This window comes from Microtus ochrogaster, chromosome 21, assembly GCF_000317375.1.
Source record: "Microtus ochrogaster isolate Prairie Vole_2 chromosome 21, MicOch1.0, whole genome shotgun sequence".
Taxonomy (NCBI): Eukaryota; Metazoa; Chordata; class Mammalia; order Rodentia; family Cricetidae; genus Microtus; species Microtus ochrogaster.
The window spans coordinates 18237615-18256759 of record NC_022022.1 but is presented as its reverse complement, the minus strand read 5'-3'; the positions used below and the strand labels follow the sequence as shown (position 1 = coordinate 18256759).

Below are 19145 nucleotides of genomic sequence, written 5' to 3'. Positions count from 1 at the left end.
CACTTCCTCCCCAGGGCTGTGGTTTGTAGACCTTCCCTTGGAACTGTTCCCTTTGAAGGCTGTTACAACTGCTCTTCAAATTCTGCAGAAATGAGTTTCTTTTTTTCTCTTTCTAAACTAAAAAGAGCACAAGCCTTTTCATATCTGAGTATAATGAATGGCTGTCAACTGTGAACAAATGCCAATGCTGTAACAGGGGTAATTCTAACCTAGGAGAATTTTCTCCCATTTTTTTTCCTGCATTTCACCAGCCCTTCCCTTTCGAGCTACAAATATTCTTTTAAAAAATCTTTCAAATCAACAGAGACGTAAATAAACGCTTTAGTTTTCTGTAGCCCATTTAGGAACATGTAATAGCTCTTAGTCACATTAGACAAAGCCGTGTTTCTAGAAGGGGCAGCAACTGTTTTGTAATTTAAGTGTGCGCAGCGATCTCACTTAGGAAAGCCGTTCTTATTCTGGCCTGTCTTCCTAGCAGATGCCCCACCACAAGGGAAGGGACTGATTAGGCCGTCCGTGTTTGATGTCTTATAAAGGGTATTTAGGATGAATACCTTGCATTATTCAGGGAAAGTGTAGCATTTTTTTTTTAAGCCCCACTCTATTTTTAAGTCGGAATCTGGGTGTACCTTTTAGAATGTATTTGGATCTAGATACCACAAGCCACTATATATAAAACGCAATAAGGCAATGTGGCGCGTTTCAGTAAGGTGGGGCAGATACCAAGCCAGGCCACGCCTCGTGGATACGCTCATAGACTAAAATGCTATGCTTCTTTTCTCAGACCTGAGTCTGGACACCAGCTGCTAGTATAAGGTTTGGAGATGCCCTGGTCCCTTGATATGTGATAAGATACAGTTGAGTCACAATTCAAAGCTAAAAAACCCATATAGCTGGACTGGACAGGCAAAAACCTGGGAGCACTAATAAAAACCCATTACCTAGATGGTCCTCCAGGCTGGAACCACTCTGGGCTTCATGGGGTTCGGGTTCTTTCTGAGTCCTTCCTGATTTCACTCTTGGTATCTTGCGCTCGTGGGAACCTAGGACACGTATCAGTAGGGAGAAAAACCACTGGGGAAGAGGTAGGAGGAGCTCTAGTTCATTCCTTCTACCCCACCCTGCCTTCCGCTAAGACAGCTCCACTCCTGTGTGGCTTGGGTTTGGAGTCTACCATTTGCCGGGGGAAGGGGGGAGGTTAGAGGTGGGAGGGAAGTTGGGGTGTAGTGGGGGAGGTTGGGGGATGTCAGGACTCTGCCACTCGGCACATTTGAAAACCACTGTCTGATTTTTTTACATTTGTTTTCTCCACTCTGTTACCCCCAGGGCATATAGTCTCTGCCGTCTAAAATTTCACCCACTAATGTTAACTAAGACCTAGGGAATTGAGAGTATCGTGGCGGTCAGGTGCCATGTTCATATGAACCACCCTGTAATTACCTTTATACAGGTGCTGTGTCCTGTATAAAGATATGGAACAGATAGGCAGTTGGGTGATTGTCTTGGGCAGTAAGAGTAAGCTGGCCTTGCTCCAGCTCCAAGAATGAGTCAGTGGGGCAAGCCGGGGTGGCTCTCTGAGATTCTGACCTTGGGATCTGTGCTGTAAGCCGTGGCCTCCACTGGCTGTCATGGCCTCTTTACACTAGGGTGACTCCTACAGGATTGGGCAATGCCATCTGGCCTGAGAACTGCAGAGGGTAGGAGGCTGGGAAAGAAGAGCTGAAGGGGGAGGCATGGGAAAGAAAGACCGACGAGCATGCTGACAAGAAGAGGAGGGTCTGGAAGGGTCTGGAAGGGTCTGGAAGGGTCTGGGCTAAATGACTTCCTGAAGTAAAGTATATGTTTAAGAAGGAAGACAGACAATGAAGATTGACCATCATGGCGGGGGCGGTCGGGGGGACAGAGTTACAGGGGAGGAAAGCAGAACCCTGACACACTGCATGAACAACACGGATATGGCTGAAGTAAATGGAGAAAGGCCAGGCTTTCTTACAAACAGTGCCAAAGGAACCCAGAGGACAAAAAAATGGGAGCTCTATATGAAAAGACAAATCCACCATAAATTTAAAAATATATGTAATTCAGAGAAACCCTATCTCAGAAAGCCAAAATAATAATGATAATGATGATAGTGATAATTCAAAATAGAACACAGACCTAAATGTCAATCCAAACAGTGGATCTTCCAGGAGAGAAGCCCTTAGGAATCCTGGGTTTGCACAGAGCTCCTAGATACGACACCGAAATCATGAAGTATTAAAAAGAGGAACAGGGCACAGATGAGCTGATAGGGGGTTATGCATATCCCACCTCCAGCAACACACACACCAGTTATGTAGTAAACTGGCAATCCCAGTCCCGGGGAGATGGATGCAGGAGTTTGAGGCTAAACTCAGCTACGTAGAAAGTTCAAGGCTAGTTAGTCTGAGTTACACACTTAAAGAAGAGAGGAAGGGGGCGGGGATAATGATGGTAAAAGGGTAGTCAGCACAGCTGTCAATCTCATCTGTCAATAAACAAAGGAAACGGAGTCCAAAGGGAAGAATGGATGTAGACAAGGCTAGGAAACAGCTTCCCATTGGACTAGGTTATTGCGGGGGTGGGGAAAGTGTGGGCATCTCTGTGCCTCGAAATCAGATACGAGAGGGCCAAACCCTGTTTCCTTTACTCTGTTTGATGGGAAGCTGGAAGAGGACCAACCCTCAGAGGATAAAGCCTGCTATGGTTTATCACTGCTTCCTAAAAGCCTCGTCCATCTTCACTGAGACCCAGGACACAGGCTGGTAGATGTTTCTGCCTTGGTAGACACCCAGTCTAAGGCCGTGCGTACTTCCTTTGCAGAGTGGGGTAATAAAACACCAAGCCTCATCGTTTCTCCTTCACTTCGCTCTGCTTCAAAGACACCAAATGTGAGCTGTAAAGCCACGGTGTCACTACACATATTCATCACCCCAAAAATCATCTATTCATTTTATGCTGTGTACAACCATTTGCACCTGGGCATAATAGGAAGGGAACCAAGGGAATCTGAGATGTGTATGTAGCAGTAGGAAATACATGCGTGAGACATGTATACAACAGGAATAAATCCAGAAAATGCAGACACTCTACAAAGGACAACGTTGGTAATTGAAGTTATCTATGGATATCACCAGCTAATAAAACAATAACAATGCTGGCTGTAGGCTATTGGCACCAACTGCCAATCAATCCTCTTGTGGTGGAGTAGTATCTTCAACTTACAGGCCAGGAAACCGAGGCTTGGAGAAGGTTGCTAGTCAATGTCAGAACGAGGAGTCAGGCTAAGCCCATTTGTCCTCCACGATTAAGTCTTAGCCTTATGCAGCTTTTCTAGCCCCAGACTCAGCACCCCCCACTCCCCAGAACTGTTCCCAGCAGATTTCTCATCCAGACAGGCTAGCTTATTGGCAGGGGAAGGTTTGCTAATGACAGACTTGGAGAAGACCAGAAGCCGCGACCACAAATCCTGTGGTTTCAGGACAGAGAAGCCTTAGCTGGGTGGTCGGACTTCTCTCCTCTTCCTAGGCAAATCAGTGGTCCAGGCTTCTGGCCCTGGAGGCTGGTATGAGCCTGGCTGGAGAGGAAGCCTGGACTCTCCCTGCCCCCTACCAACACCTTTGAGGGGCCCAACTGAAACCTTCCCAAGGGACCATGCTGCTAACCACTCAACCAGAAAGCCTGCGTTCTGTGTTGCTTACTGTCCTCACCCAGTTCCTCATGAAAATGCTTTCTTACCTACGTGCAGGGCATCTGTCTGTCCCCGCTCTACTGGTGGCTTTACAGCAGAGCCCTTTTCAGTACAAAATTCACCGCTGAGCCTCCAGCACTCTCACAAATGTGTCTGCACTGATCTGAAACATGCTAGATTTTTTTTTCCTTTTTCCAATCTTAGAGGAAAATTACAAAATCCTATAGTTTTTATTCTTGCACACAAACAAGATTTACTGACTGTTTATTAAACCAGTCATCGCAACATATATTCACATAGTGTACAGAGGGTTATTCTACAGCAGAATTTAATTTTTTCCTGTATTCCAGATTGACATGATCTTCACCATCTGCCCCACAACAATGCTTCTTTTTTCTTTCTCTCTCTCTCTCTCTCTCTCTCTCTCTCTCTCTCTCTCTCTCTCTCTTTCTCTCTTTCTCTCTTTCTCTCCCTTTTCCTTTTTTCTTTTCTATTTTTATTTTTGGCTTTTCAAGACAGGGTTTATCTGTGTAACAGCCCTGGTTGTCCTAGAACTCTCTTTATAGAACAGACTGGCCTTGAATGTGCAGAGATCCACCTACCTCTGACTCCTGAATATTGGGATTAAAGGCGTGCACCACCACATTGGTCCCAAATGCTTCTTAATCTATGACAGGGCCTGACCCTGGAATCACAAAGATCATTGTGTTGGCCATTTGGAACCTTGGGGAATGGCTCTCAAGCATACTCGAGAACAAAGCAGAGCCATCTCTCTGGGTCCACCTAGAGAGAATCTGTCAGGACTGCTGCTGGGCTGCAGGAAACAGCGTGTATGATGGACAGTGGGACTCAGGACAGACACTGGTCATCATGGGAAACCCTAGAGGTGGGCGAGTATTATGGTGCCCAGCATGGTTCCTACCCCCATTCCCTGTAGGTGATGACACGGGAAGACCCATGTGTGTCCCTGAAGAGGGGGCAGGGTATACCACCTTGAAGCAGACTGTCGTGCATGCAGCCTCCTTTACTTTAGCATCTTTCTGGATGCAGGCTATGCCAGTACAAAGATGTTTGTCTCCTGGCATTTGCATGGAAGTACCAGCAGGCAGCTCTGTCTCTCTGAGCAACAAACACCCTCAACAGAAAGATTCAGACGGTCTCACTCATTTGAGTGCAGAGAGGAGCTTGCTGCTTCCTAGAAAACAGGCTCATCTCCCCCTCCCACCTCCTAACCACCACCCTCACCCGCCTGGCTACCAGTGATTTTTATTAGTGAACATAAAGTCAGTCTGTCTTCCAAGGTTCTGTAGTCAACTTGACTCTGTAAGATCTCAAAGCCTCCTGTCCCCAGGTCCTTGCCGTTAGCTCTGCCTCCAATGCCAGTCTGTCTCTCCATCCACGGACAGTAGCAGTACTTGATGACTTTTCCGTGTCCGGTTTTGGCTCATCAGAAGCCATGAGTGGCAGATCATGACACTTCTTTCCCTCCCCCAGAGCAGCATGTACATCTCAGGGGGAGGAGGCAATGAACTATGGGAAATTCCTCTAGCAAGATTCTGAGAAGGATGGAACGAGGCCTAAGAGAAAGTTCTTTTAGTCCCCAATGTGGCCCCAATAGGAACTCTGGTCCTAGAGCATCAAGGCTTTCTCTTTCTATGGCAAAGATGTCTCAGCCTCCTCCTTCCCCTGCTTGCTGGCTCGGAGCTATCCGTGGACAGCCAGCTGTTGCGGGAGCTCTAGAGAGGTGCCTCCTGCTTGTGTGCTTTAGAGGGAAGTGCACATGTGTGACCATATTGACCATTTGCATGCAGGCTTGTATATGGACAGTGATAATCCCCCCCTCCAGTCCCCCACCCCCACTCCCAGCTGTCTCAGAGCAAATGCTATTGCCCCTGTTTTAGATAGAGAGGAATTAAGCCTCCTCTTTGTCAGTGGCCCCAGGCTGTCTGGAAGAAAACTAGCTGAATCCCTGTGCTTCCTGGTGTGCAGCTCAGGAGCTGCTGCTGGGTAAGAAGAGCTTTGTGTGCCTGCCCCAGGCCCGGCTCACACCTGCTCTGAGCAGGCTGCAAGTGTCAGAGCTTAAGAGGGCGAGGCCCTGGGGCGCTCTTCTCTAAGTGGACCTTGGTACACCCTCAGGGAGCAGCTGCTATCTTCCACAAGACTCTGAAGTCCTTCCCGATTTGAGATTCTATTTTAAGGGTAAAATAATTGGGGGTTATTAAATGAAGGATTGCATCACTAACAGGAAGGGAGGGGAGTGATATCCGGTACTAGGGCAAGCAGGCACCTCTGCTGGGAGGTGACTGTATGTGGCACAAATGGATTTGACTCCCTCCCCAGTGTGCTATCTCCAGAAAGGAGGATGCCTGCTATGTGTTGGGTGCTTACAGATGCTCTACTGGACTCTCTTGCTTCACCTACATTAACTAGAGTTGGCCTCACCCTCCTCCCGTGAGAGGTGCACCGTTATTATTTGCTTTCAAACAGACGATAACACTTAGCCTCTAAGACGTTAAGACAGAAGGGAAGTGAGAGTTGCCTCTTGGGGTTCAAAAGACACAATAGGCCTCTCTTCTTCCTTATCAAGGTTCAAAAACAGTTGAGAGACACAAGAGTCAAGCCTGAAAATATCACCTTGAGCACCAAATCAGCTGGCTGGAAAATGCATCTCATGAACAGCTTGTCAATAGTTCACCCTAAGTCAAAGGGACCTAGCCACCCTCCTGTAGGCCTTACCCAGGGTGGGAGCTGGGGTTACCTGAGAGAGCGCAGTTCTGCGACAGCAGGAATCCCTCCCCAAGAGTCAGGAGAGGGTTGAGCAAGCATGTGCTCTGCTCCCCGTTCCACACACACTAGTCCTGAAGTCTGCCTCTTCCCCACAGAGAAATGAGCTCTGTTCTCCCAAAAGACATTCTTGGTCATTAAACAACAAAACCAGGAGAGTCTAGGTAACCTTGACTCCATACTTGGGTTATCACCTGGCCTGGAGCGCTTCTTTCGCAGGTGAGGTCCTCAGAACCACAGCCCTTCAGACATCAGGAGAAACCTTCCCTTTATTACAGCAAAACCTGTAGGCCAGAGAACTTGCCACCTCATCCAAAGCTCCATGGTGAGCAGAGTTCTTTCAGCCCTCATCTCTAGCCTTGTGTCTTCTCCTGCCTTCCACTAAAAAAACTGAGGACAGGCAAGTGTTTTCTCTTATACACTGTAGTCAAAGAAGAACTATATGCAGCTTGCACCCTTCACAGGGGCAACATGGAAGATAGACCTCTGCTCTGAGGGCAGAAGGTGAAGGGATGTTTGGGTCCTTGGAGGACCTGAGTTTCCTGGTAATAATGGGAGCATACTCTTAGCTTCCTCCTCCAAGCCTCTCCTATCTCCCTTCTTCCCTTCTTCTGCAAACCAGTTGCCCCTGTCCACCAGTGTTCTCTCTTCCTCATTCCTTGCCTCTCTCAGGACTTGCGCCATATTTCCATTTTCCCAGGACTGGGCTAGAATAAGGAGAATTCGGTTGGAGATAGAGCTGGACCTGAGAACTGTGGGGCCTGGAATGGTTCCCTTCACCCCATTAGCCTCTGTTTCCTCAAGTATAATGCAAAAGTCTCAATGACTACCGCATGGACACAAGGGAGGACTAAGGAAGCTAACACACCAATATTTAAGTGTGCCTTCTGCCTGTCCTTCCGTGCTCTCTAAATGTTATTTGCTATAATGGAGGGAAGGTATCTTCTGATATCTAGTGGGCTAGGGCTCTGAGGACCTAGTCTGTGGAAGGAAGGCCCGCAGAGGACAAGTGAAAAATCTAAGTTTGAATCCTGGAGTTGGGAGTCACCCGAATTCTCCCGGTTTTGTTGTTCAATAGGGGAGGGGACGGATTTAGTAACTTTCGCTTCTCAATTCCCCAAATACTGGAAGTCTGTGTGCTGGAAAAGTTGATGGTTAAAGTGCCTGTTTCCCAAGGTTTTGACAGATAACTAAAGCTCTTTTGCAAAGCTCTTAGTTCTATGGCTGGCATGTAGAGATAAAACAGAAGACATTAACATTCCCTCAGCAACCCATCGCTGGGCGTGGGAGTGTCTGGTTGTATCCTGTAGCGCTCTGAAGACTACAGAGTTCAGGGGGTTATTCATCGAATCTTCTCTGTTGGGGGGAATCAGTATCCGTTCTCCTACAATGGTCTTCTCTTCCTCGACCTCAGCCGCCGCCACTGTATTCATCACTCAGTGAGGAAGCAGAGCTGTTCAGAGCACCACTTTCGTTTCTCACATTCCGAAGCAGCCTGATGTTCCCCCCAACTCCAGGGTCCAGCGCTTACTTACATCTAAACCTGAGATCAGAAAACAGATCTGTGACTGCGCTGGAGATGGAGAAATCAATCCACCCAGTCCACCAGTGCTAGGTGGCAGAATCGTCTGGCCCTGTCCCTTCTGCATCAAGCCAAGATGGAGAAATCAGGCCACCCAGCCCACCAGTTCTAGGCGGCAGGCTTGTCTGGCCCTGTCCCTTCTGCATCAAGCCTTTGTCACTGCATCAGCTTCTTGTCACTCTCATTTTCTGATTTCCAAGACAGGGTCTCACTAAGTAGCTCTGGCTCTCCTGGAACTTGCTACGTAGACCAGAGTGGCCTTAAACTCATAGCAATCCACCTGCCTCTGCCTCCTAAGTGCTGGAATTAACTATGCCTGGCTATCATTCCCATTTTTTTCATCAGGAACATTGGTGACATTGTCTAGCAAGGGTAACTAAGACTGTTTCCAGAAACAGAGGTCTAAAAATTCACCCTACCCAAGGGGCATCATTTCTTAATTATGAGACACCTCGTATGATTCTGAGCGTCACTTAAAACACAAGGCCACCAACTTATGCTCTTACCTTCCTGTCAAAACATGTCTGAGATATGCCAGAAATAGCAGACGGGACCACTTGGGTTTTTAGCTTTGATCTATGGAAACTACCATTGAAGGAAACTACCATTGAAATCAGCAGAAACCACTTTCCTCATAATAAGGACATTCTGTGACAGTGTTTGACTGTGGAGGATCTAGCAGCCCAAGAAGCAACAGATCCTGTGCTTCTTCCCCCTCAGCAGCTTTGTGTCTGAGGCAGGTACCCTGATTGTCCGCATCTGAAGATAGACCATCCGCTGTGTTCAAAGGTGGGGAGGAAGGAGGATGCTCAGCACGCAAGAAGGATGTCTGACAGGTCAACACTACCCTCAGCGCTGAAGAAATGTAAAGACTATAGATTGTTGCTGATGCTTCCCAAACTGGTTTAGCATGGGAAATGGAATTAAACAGTTAAGCAGCTCTGACCACAAATCTAATCTTCCTTAGGGTAGGGAGCAGGCTTCTTCGTGCTATCTCTCTTTGGGTCTTCTGGAAAAAAGCCACTGTCAGGGGCTCCTGGAGACTCCTCTCCTCCCTTCCCTGCCTGCTAAGCAAGGCAGGAGTTGTGGGTGCGTTTCTCAGCTGGCCTTCCCGGGTTGTCTCTGTCCTAGACATTGAGCAGGAAGTGCTTGTCGGAGGCTAGAGAATGCTCTCATAAGAAAAGCAAATGAGAGGAGGTGTGGTTAGGAAGAAAACAGTCTCAATTTGGCAGTCACTAATCCACACCGGAATCCCACAAGGCTCTCACCACCTGAGCTTCATATTTGAACGATTGCCACATAATTGTGAATCAAAGATCAAAACTCAGGTGTGTGAGAAACACTGTAGCATGTCTCATAACCCAAGTTCTTACACTGAGCTCCCATCCCACTGGATGGGCCGACAAGTGAATCGCTGCTACTCTTGGGCTCTTATGCAAGGTTTCAGGTGTTCGCAGGCATCAGTTGGCACAGGATGCTCTTGGGGAAACCATCTTCTTGTCTTCACGGCTCTTTGGGCCCTCTCTAGGAAATGGGATTCTTTTAGAAAGTCACAACATATGGTCTTAGGTGCCCAGATTTGTGAGCAGGAGGTTACCATCTGTCCTGGTCATCTAGAAGAGCACAGCTCTGCAACTTCCTCTTTCCTAGACAAATGAAGTCGCTAGAGGTAGTCATGGAACATTTGCTCGCTCTGCTAAGACAAAAACAACTTAAACCTCTGGTTAGAACCCACCAACCTCTGGTCCCTTGTTCCTCCTCCAGTAAGATTCCAGTCTGCAGGTGGAGAAAGACCAGAGCGCACACCTGCAAGCCATTCAGATCAGATTGGGGAGCTCTGCCTCTGCTTTTCCCCCTTGCAGGGAAGGGCTCAAAAGGTTAAAAGCTGGGGCAAGGGGTGGGGAAGCAGTAAAAGTGGTAGATGGGTTTATTATCTTTTTGTTCTCACTCTGCACTTCTTAGCACGTTGGGAGAAGTAGAGCCTGAGTCCTGCAGGGAGAAAGGAAGAAATCACAGAAAAGAGGGCAGGAAGCACGCATGCGCCTGGCAGAGACCGTGGGCAGCCCTTCTGCTCAGAGACTCATCTCTCTAGACATTAGGAAACAAGTTCTCTGCGAAGTAGGCGAGGGAACCGTGTCGATAAATTGAATTCCATTAGCTTCCTTAAGTAGGCGTGGCTAGGACGGGTCTAAAAGCGTCGGCAGTTGGGTCCAGTCTCTGACAGCAGTTGCGGTTTCCTCTTCCCACTCGTTTTGCCTTTCACAGGATGCTTCAGTTGGCATGGGGTGGGGTAAAGGGAGCATTAGTGAGATTGCATTATCTGAGGAATGAGACAGCTGCGCTAACCGGCTTCATCAGGGTGCATCCCGGTGTGAGTGGGGAAGTTGTCTGGAGGTGTTTGCCGTGCCGCGCCAGTCACCATGAAAGGGACAACAAAGAAAGCAGGGGGAGGCCCAGGGAACAAGAGACAGCTGATTAAGTGCCCAAATCTAGTCTGTATCTGGGAACTTGACCAAAGCAGACCTTCCACACATGCCTACGACCTAACGGACGACCCTGAGGCCCATGTGGTCTTCACACCAGCCCTGGGTCCCTGCTGAATTCATATAGCTCTTTCATTTGTAAAGAATAGCTGGGAATCTGAAAGGAGGGAGGGAAGTTCTAGTTCAAAAGAGCTGCTCTTACCCGGGACTGCATGCCAGGAGACGGGCTTTCTGAGCAGAATACCAGTGGAGAGGGGGTGCTGAATGGAAAGACCAGTAGCCAGGCTTTGGAGGCTCAGAAAGACATTTGTCATACAAAGAGGCATCATAATTAGGACGCTACAAGGACTGGCATAAACAAACATGATAGATACATGTGTAGACTTTGGCAACAGAGTACAGAGGCTAAAAATAGTGTCTCATATATGGCTAGAGACACCAATTATATCATAGGGAGAGGACGGTCTTTCCAACAAACGTTCTTGAGAAAACTGGCGATCTAGAAGCAGAAGACGCTCACTGTGTGGCATTCAAAAACCGACTCAGAATGAACTTTAACCCAAAAGACCTAAAACTACACAATCCCTGGGCTAGAGAGATGGCTCAGTGGTTAAGCACTGGCTGCTTGTCCTGGGCATCTGAATTTGTTCCCAGCACCGACATCACAGCTCATAACCTCCAGTAATTCCAGGTCTAGATCCTTTCTGACCTCCTGGGACAGTTGCACACACGTAGAGTACTTACATGTAGGCCAAACACCTGACCACATTAAAGGAGATTAGAATTAAAAAAAAAAAAAACTTTAGTATTTTTTTTCTTCCTGGAAGAAAACACAGGAAGCCTGTGGAAGGTATTGGATTTGGCACCAGTAGTTCATATGTGACACAAAAACACAGGGCAATAATAAAATAGATAGAAAAGTCTACCTTAAACCCAGGGACTGACTGCACGCCCTAGGCAACAATTTGCAGAGTGACCCACAGAGCAAAGGGCCCATCTTTGGAAAGGGACAAAATGATGACAAGTCACATGTGATAAAGAGTTAATATCAGCAATGGATAAACAACGTCAGCTCAACTAGAACAGACCAAAGAACTTATTTTTTTAATGAGCAAAAGATTTGAAAAGGCGTATGTCCAAATAATCTATACAAATGGCCAATAAATGCATGAGAATATATTCAACATCATGAATCATTAGGGAAATGTAAATCAAGGTCATGAGATGTTACCTCATGCCCTTCGGGTAGGTGACTTTCAATATATCAGACAATTATGAGTGTTACCAAGGATGTGAAGTTGGAGCCCGTGTATACTATTGGTGGGAATATAAAATCATGGAAAACAACATGAAGTTTCCTCCAAAACATTAATAACAGAATTATCATACTGTCCAGCATTCCACCTTCTGGGGTCCATCCAAAGGAATTCAAAGCAGAATCTCAAAGAGTTGTGTGTACAGCCATGCACATCCCAGCATGACTTATAATAGCCAATGGTGAAAGAAACCAATGTATGTGTACGTGGATGAACAGATAGAGGGAATGATTACATACCTACAGGGAACTGAAGCCCAGAGGCTAAGGAGCTTCACCAGGATGACAGTGGTTCTATGAAGGTCATCTCCAAGACAGCCACAAGCCACGGCTTGTCGGCACTGGCTGAGTTCCTATTCAGGGATGAGGGTGAGGAAGGGAGCTGAAGCTTCCAGGCACCAGGGGCAAGCATCTAGTCTCCGTTTCTGGCAAAGTCTGAAGTCAGTAGCCGTGCCAGCCCTTCCTGCCTCACACACCCACAGTTTAACTAGTCTTCACAAAAGACCAGGCCTCCCTTCTGACTTGCTCTTTTCTCTGCTGACTATTTACAGGTCAAAAGAGATGGGGGGCTGCCACCATTCTATACAGGGGAGGTCGCGGGGTGAATGTAACAGTCTACATGGCACTGATTCCTGGACCTGCATAGTCTTTCAGAGCCACACAGCTCCTTTGCAGGCACAGAGCGTTCCTACATCAGTCAAGGGGCAAGTTCAATGAGAAGGTCTTGTCTGCTTGGGCTTTTCCTGGGTCTGAGGGAAGATGAGTGCTCTCTCACGGTGTATGTGCTGTCTGCTCCTGGATTACACTCCATGTTGGTCCCCTCTCCCTGGCCACAGCCTATTGACGAGGCTTTATCCTCAGTAGAAGGTGAAGGGTTTTTCGGGGGACATCTGAAGGTGCCTTTACATTTATTTTAGCATATTTATTTATTTACATGTTTACTTATTTTTCTTTACTGGGGAGGTGCACAAGTTTAGAGGTCAGAGGACTCACCTGTGAAAGCCGGTTCTCTCTTTCCATATGTGGGTCCCAGGAATCAAACTCAGGTTGTCAAGCCTGGTGGGAAGTACTTTTGCCCAATGAGCCATTCCACCAGCCCTGGGCGTCGTAAGGCTAACATTCTTGTAAAGAAACAAACATACCAATCAGTCAAATTCAGGTTTAGAATGAAAGAATAGTATTTGGAAGACAACCTTTGCCAAAAACATCTTCATTTATGTATTCAATAAATGCCCCTGCATACAGGATAGGGCTCCAAAAAGGCATCTCAACAGAGGAACTATGGGATTCTGAAGGACTCCAAGAGTGGGGGCTGGGGGTACACAACAGGTGTTTGAGGTGGCAGGCCTGGTGTCATGCTGGTTCAGGTCAGAAGTGGAGGTCTTATCAGAGAGGCCCTAAGTGACCTTCGCAAAGTCAGGGTAATAGTGAAAGTCATGAAATCAAGAGGCCAAAGAGAAAAGGAACCCACAGTCAGAATTCCCTGAAATTAAAACACAATGCTAAGGAAAAGAAGTCTTTTAACCCTCATGACAGTTTTCATGGGGCCGGACAGATGGCTGAGTGTTTAAGAGCACTGGCTGCTCTCCCAGAGGACCCAGGTTCGAACACCAGCGCCCACATGCCAACTCACAACCGTCTGTGATTCCAAGTCCAGGGGATCTGATGACCTCTTCTGAACTCCTAAAATTAACTAATCTACAAATATTTTTAAAGCAACATTTTCTTGCTGGTTTAATTCATGTGTGTTGAAGGAGTGTGCACAGCAGGTGAGGCCAGAAGAATGTGTTCCATGTCATCCCCTCAGTCATTGCCTACCTTTGTGTAAGACAGGGTCTCTCGCTGGCTTAGAACTCACCAGGTAGGCCAGGCTGGCTGGTCAGAGAACCCAGGGGATCTTCCTGGCTCTGCCCTCCCAGTGCTGTGATAACAAGCAAGCATCAATGAACCTTTTGTTTGTTGGTTTGTTTTGTTTTATGTGACGAGGTCTCACTATATACCCCTGGCTGGCCCTGAACTCACCATGTACACCAGGTATGCTTTGGACGCACAGAGATCTGCCTACCTCTGCCTCTAGAGCACTAGGATTAAAGGCACGAGCTGCTAGGTAGGTCTGGCCCATTGTGTCTAACATGGGTTCTATGGATCTGGCTTAGGTCTTTCTTCACGCCTCCAGGACAAGCACTTGACCAGCTCAGCTGTCTTTCTAGGCCCGGGTTTCCATGATTGTTTTTCAAAAGGGTTTTAGGACTGGTGAGATGCTTTAGTGGTTGAGACTGCGTGCTACAGAAGCCTGGTAACCTGAGTTCCATTTCAGGAACTCACAGCAGAGAACTTACGTGTTGTCCTTGGCCCCCATAGTGTGCTGTGAGACTTACACACACACACACACACACACACACACACACACACACACACACACACGTAATAATAATAACAAATAAAATAAAATTTAAATAAGTTAAAATAAATGGAAAAGGGTTTTTAGAAAGCTGATTCTTGCCAGGCAGTAGTGGCACACGCCTTTAATCCTAGTACTTGGGAGGCAGAGGTAGGTGAATCTCTGTGAGTTCAAGGCCAACCTGTTCTACAAGAGCTAGTTCCAGGATAGGCTCCAAAGCCACAGAGAAACCCTGTCTCAAAAAACTGAAAAAAAAAGCTAATTCTTGTATGTGGAAGTGTGATTTATGACAAATTCAAATATTCCTTGCATCTAGTCTGAATGTCACTTTCTTTACTTGACAACGTGTGTACTTTTATTGAAAACCTTGTAGACAGAATGCAGGTCTAGTGCCCTTGGGCTGGTCTGTCTGTCTGTCCTTTCGACTGTGCGCAATTACCAAGGACTGTGGGAGGAGAAGGAAGAGTCTTTCCAGGGGCTACTTGAGACCGAGCCATGGTTTCCTTTCTTCTTGCCTCTGTATTGCTTTATTTTTTTAATGATGAGCTTGGACAGAATAAGACCATCCTAAAACTTATGCCTAAAAGAAACACAGTTCAGAAGAGCAAAGGAGACTGTGTTGCCCTGCTTCTGGCTTTCTTGGCAGCAGTAACTCCCGGTCACCATTCCCCCCCCACCCCTAAGTGCCTCCCTCCTGGCAGGACCCCTGAAGGGGGCAGGGTTGGCAGGCTTCCCCACTGCAGTCTCTTTGGTAATGGTTTGCAGCCTGGTAACAGTGAAGGGGCCAGTGAATGCCAGGCCCTGGAAGGCTGGAGTGTGTTTGCCGGATGCCTTGACTTCCTCCCCACTTGTTTGTGATAAAATCAGAGCTGAAACTGGCTTGGGCTTGTGCCTGCAGGTTTTCCTAGGGGCCTCAGAAGGCCTTCTGAAGGTCTGTGGACTCAGCTACCCCGTGCTTCCCTGAGGTCTGAGGGAAGTGGTGGTGTATTAGCCGCTCAGGTTTGCTTTTAGGCATTCTTGCTTTATGTCGAGTGAGTAAAATCAGAACTCAGTTAGAAAAGCCATTCCAGAAATCAAGTCAGCTATTCATGGCAGGGCCGCGGGGCAAACCCCTTCCCTTCTCTATGGAGGAAAATTCTATTTACTTTTTGAAGAGTCAACAGCAACTCAAGTTCAGAGCTCTGCCACATTAAAAGAAGGAGCCGTTTCAGTCTGGGGGGAGGACAGATGGGTGCTCTCGGGGGACTGAGCGGTTTTGATTTTAGGAGGGGGAGGGAACCCTTTCTGTGTGTTAATATTCTTGGAGCACTTTCAAAATAAAGAGGCGATCTAGCCTTTGTGTTACCTAAAAGCACAATGATTAGAATTTTCTACTAAATGGGGATAACCGTGCCTACAGTGATCATTTTACTGAGTTACGGCCAAGTCACGTGATTAGAGTTGCTGGTCCACTGTGAAGCACTTAGGAAACATATATGTGCCTGTATGTGTACGCGTGTGCTTGTGTGTGGGGGTGCAAGCATACATACAAACTCATGGAAGCCCGGGAAGGACATCAGGCAGCCTGTTTGTTCCCGCAGGACAGGGTCTCTTACTCAATCTGGGGCTGTCTGGGAGCCAGCAAGCCCCATGAGCTCCCTGTCTTTGCCTCTCTCCCACACTCTAGTGGGTGACCACCTCAGCTTTTCTTTCTTTTTTTTTTTTAATCTTTGTAATTTTCTTTTTTTTTATTTATTTATTATGTATACAATATTCTGTCTGTGTGTCTGCAGACCAGAAGAGGGCACCAGACCTAATTACAGATGGTTGTGAGCCACCATGTGGTTGCTGGGAATTGAACTCAGGACCTCTGGAAGAGCAGGCAATGCTCTTAACTGCTGAGCCATCTCTCCAGCCCTCAGCTTTTCTTTCTTAAAAGATTTATCTATTTTGTTTATGTGCATGAATGTTTGCCTGCATGTCTGGCGCCTGCAGAGGCCAGAAGAGAGCATCAGATCCCTGAAACTGGAGTTACAGAGGGTTGGGAGCTGCCATGTGTGTGCCAAGAGCCGAACCCAGGTCCTCCGTAAGAGCAGCAAGTACAAGATCTTAACCACGGAGCCATCTTTCCAGCCCCTTCACTCAGCTTTAAGTGTGGGCTCTGGGAACTTGAACTGAGGTCCTCATGCTGGCAGAGCAAGCACTCGTACCCACTGAATCCCTCTCCAAACAAGCATGATAGTCTTTAATACAAAACTTTAAAGCCAGCAGACATCCTTTTACAGAGCCCAGAATGGGGTTCCTGAGAGGAAGCAGGACCTTGCGGAGATCCCTCTGCAGGCTTTGGGAGACAACCATTTTTAGAACCCAGCCTCCTTCTACAAAATGACTATCCTGCCATGTCCTAATGGAAGCTCTCGTGGAAACATGGCTGTTTCTATGGCAACGAACAATGCACACCTTGAAGTAAATGTTTTCCTACAGATGGGCCTGGCGAGCCAGAGGTCATCTCCACACGGGAGTGATGTAACATCAGTCTCATGTGTGTGACTTGGCATGCCATCTAGCCTTGCTGTGCTTGGGTATTCTCTGCTACCTTGCTGTCTTGGGGCTAGGAGGATTAAATGAATCAGTATGTTCAGAAAGAGAGCCTAGGATGTGGTACCCTTTGTGTACTGGATGAATATTTGTGACAGTATTTAATTTCACATAAAAGTTGCACACATACTTAGAGAAGAAAAGACTTAAAGGCCACAGATAAGAGATGGGAAACTCCCTTCAGGTTTGTGCCCAGCTGTTGGGGGACATAGCACTCAAAGATCTGCTGGGCTCAGGGTGTTCAGTAGTCAGAGCGTCTGGGAAGAATTACAGTTCCTAGTCCTGGGCATTTGTGCCCAGGGGAGAGTTTCTTGACTTTGGGCCAGACTCTGGTTTGTCACTGTCACTGAGCCAGTGTGCTTGGTGGATGTGTGGTCACACCACAGTGCCCCTGAGTGCCGTGGCGCCCTGTGTGCTTTATGGCTTGTGTGAGAACGTCTTGCAAAATTGTGATATGATGGCTTCCAGCCATACTGTGTGGCTCATTCCTTCCCGAGCCTTAGTTATTTCCTATGTGACTTAGAAACCTTTGAAGGAACTCTCTCTCGGATCTTCTCACTTTACCTGCTCCCCCTTTTTCTTTCTAAGGTTGCTCATAGAAGGTCAACCCTCTAAGGTCTAAGGTCATAGAAGGTCAACCCTCTAAGGTTTAAGGTCATAGAAGGTCAACCCTCAAATCATTTGACCTGGACTAGAGATGGAGCTCAGTTGGCAGAGTGCTTGCCCACACAGAAAAGGCTGCAATCCCAGCACTCGGAAGCTAGAGAAAGGAAATTACAAGTTCAAAACCATCCTAGTTACAAAGTTTGAGAACAGGCCCGTGGCCAATTTCACAAAAAGGGGGCAGGGAGGGGGTTCTTCCTTAATCATTCATGATCGACATGATGTCCTTACTTCCTATTCCTCATCAAAAGCCATTCTTGCCACACTGTCCACTGTACTGTGGCTGTCTTAGTACATGACCCCGAAGCTGTCAGCTCAGGCGCACACACACCCTGTGGACAGCCTGGAGCACCCCGTCCTCCTGATGCCTGCCAAGGAAGCAGCTTCTGCTCCGCATAGTGTGGACCCACTAATACTGAGGCAGCAGAATGCTCGGTCTGTGCCGTGGGGCGACGCTGCCCCGTGTCTGTGGCGACACTGCCGCTCTTCTGCTTTCACCCAGTCATTAATCTAGGTCTCGATGTGGCACTCAGGGTTCACTCTCATGGTAAAATGCCGGTGCTGTAGTCTCTTCAGGAAGGCATATGTAATTTCCCTGTCAATGTGGTTTTAATGTTCTCTTTCAGTGGGCCATGAGATGCTAAAGATAAGTGGTTTTATGAGCCCCCCTCGAAATTTGTGGAGTTGATCCATGCATGAAAATGTATCGTTTAACCTTTAATCATCTTTGCTGAGGAATAAAGTCTATTTTTGTTGCTTATGAGTGATGGATAGCACTAAGTTGACTGTGAGGGAGTGGGTTTCTGGGGGAGGGAACAACCTCCCTTTCTCAAAAACAAAACAAAACAAAACTACCCTTTCCCATATGACTCGGGAGATCCATTAGGAATCAGTTAAGAAAGGGAACACACTGGGCTAGCACCTGAGAGGAAGCAAAGATGGAGAGACACATGGTAGTCACACTGAGCACTGGGACATGGCCCGAGACATACGACTGGCCACTCCTGGATCTTTGTGATGTGAAACCTGAGGATGAAGACAACACAGGCCCTTCCTATGCCTCGCAGAGGCTCGGGGAGCTGGTCCGTGCTCCCGGTGGTAAATGATGTCATCTTTGGAGACCTCCAGCTACAGGAGAGTGGCAGTCCTCCCACTTGTCGTTGCCAGATGCTGGGCTCTACAGGACTGTGTCTTTAGTCTTCCTGTCAGTAGGTGCTCTGGTCCCCTTTAATGATAAGGAAAAGGAGCTCAGAGAGGCTGGTCACTGGCCCATGCCCAGTATCTCCTGTCCTCACTGGGAGAGCTCGGATTTGAGCCTAGAGACGGTTTGGACTACAGGGTTTGTGCTTCCCAAAACCACCATGCTTTTAAATTGAGTTTTGGCATAATGAAAACTGGTGAATGTAAATGTAAAAACCAGGTAGTTGGAATTTAAAGAAAGCATTCTTTGTCTTACTGACTCATCAGAGGGCTTTTGGAAAATGGCCTCAATCTTGGTTCCCAGTCTATGAAAGAAAGAGTCTGGGCTGGGGATAGAGTTGAGCTGGCAGAGTGCTGGCCCAGCATACAAGAAGGCCTGAAGTCAGTTCCCAACACCACACAAATTGAGTGTGATTCCCCAATTTCCTCAG

The 19145-nt window shown here is 47.5% G+C and overlaps 1 protein-coding gene across 2 annotated transcripts in view; it reads left to right on the top strand.

Moving 5' to 3' along the window:
- Slc44a3 (solute carrier family 44 member 3) overlaps window positions 1-19145 on the top strand; it is a 68469-nt gene that overhangs the window by 41520 nt on the left and 7804 nt on the right. The gene's annotated exons all lie outside the window — the stretch shown is intronic.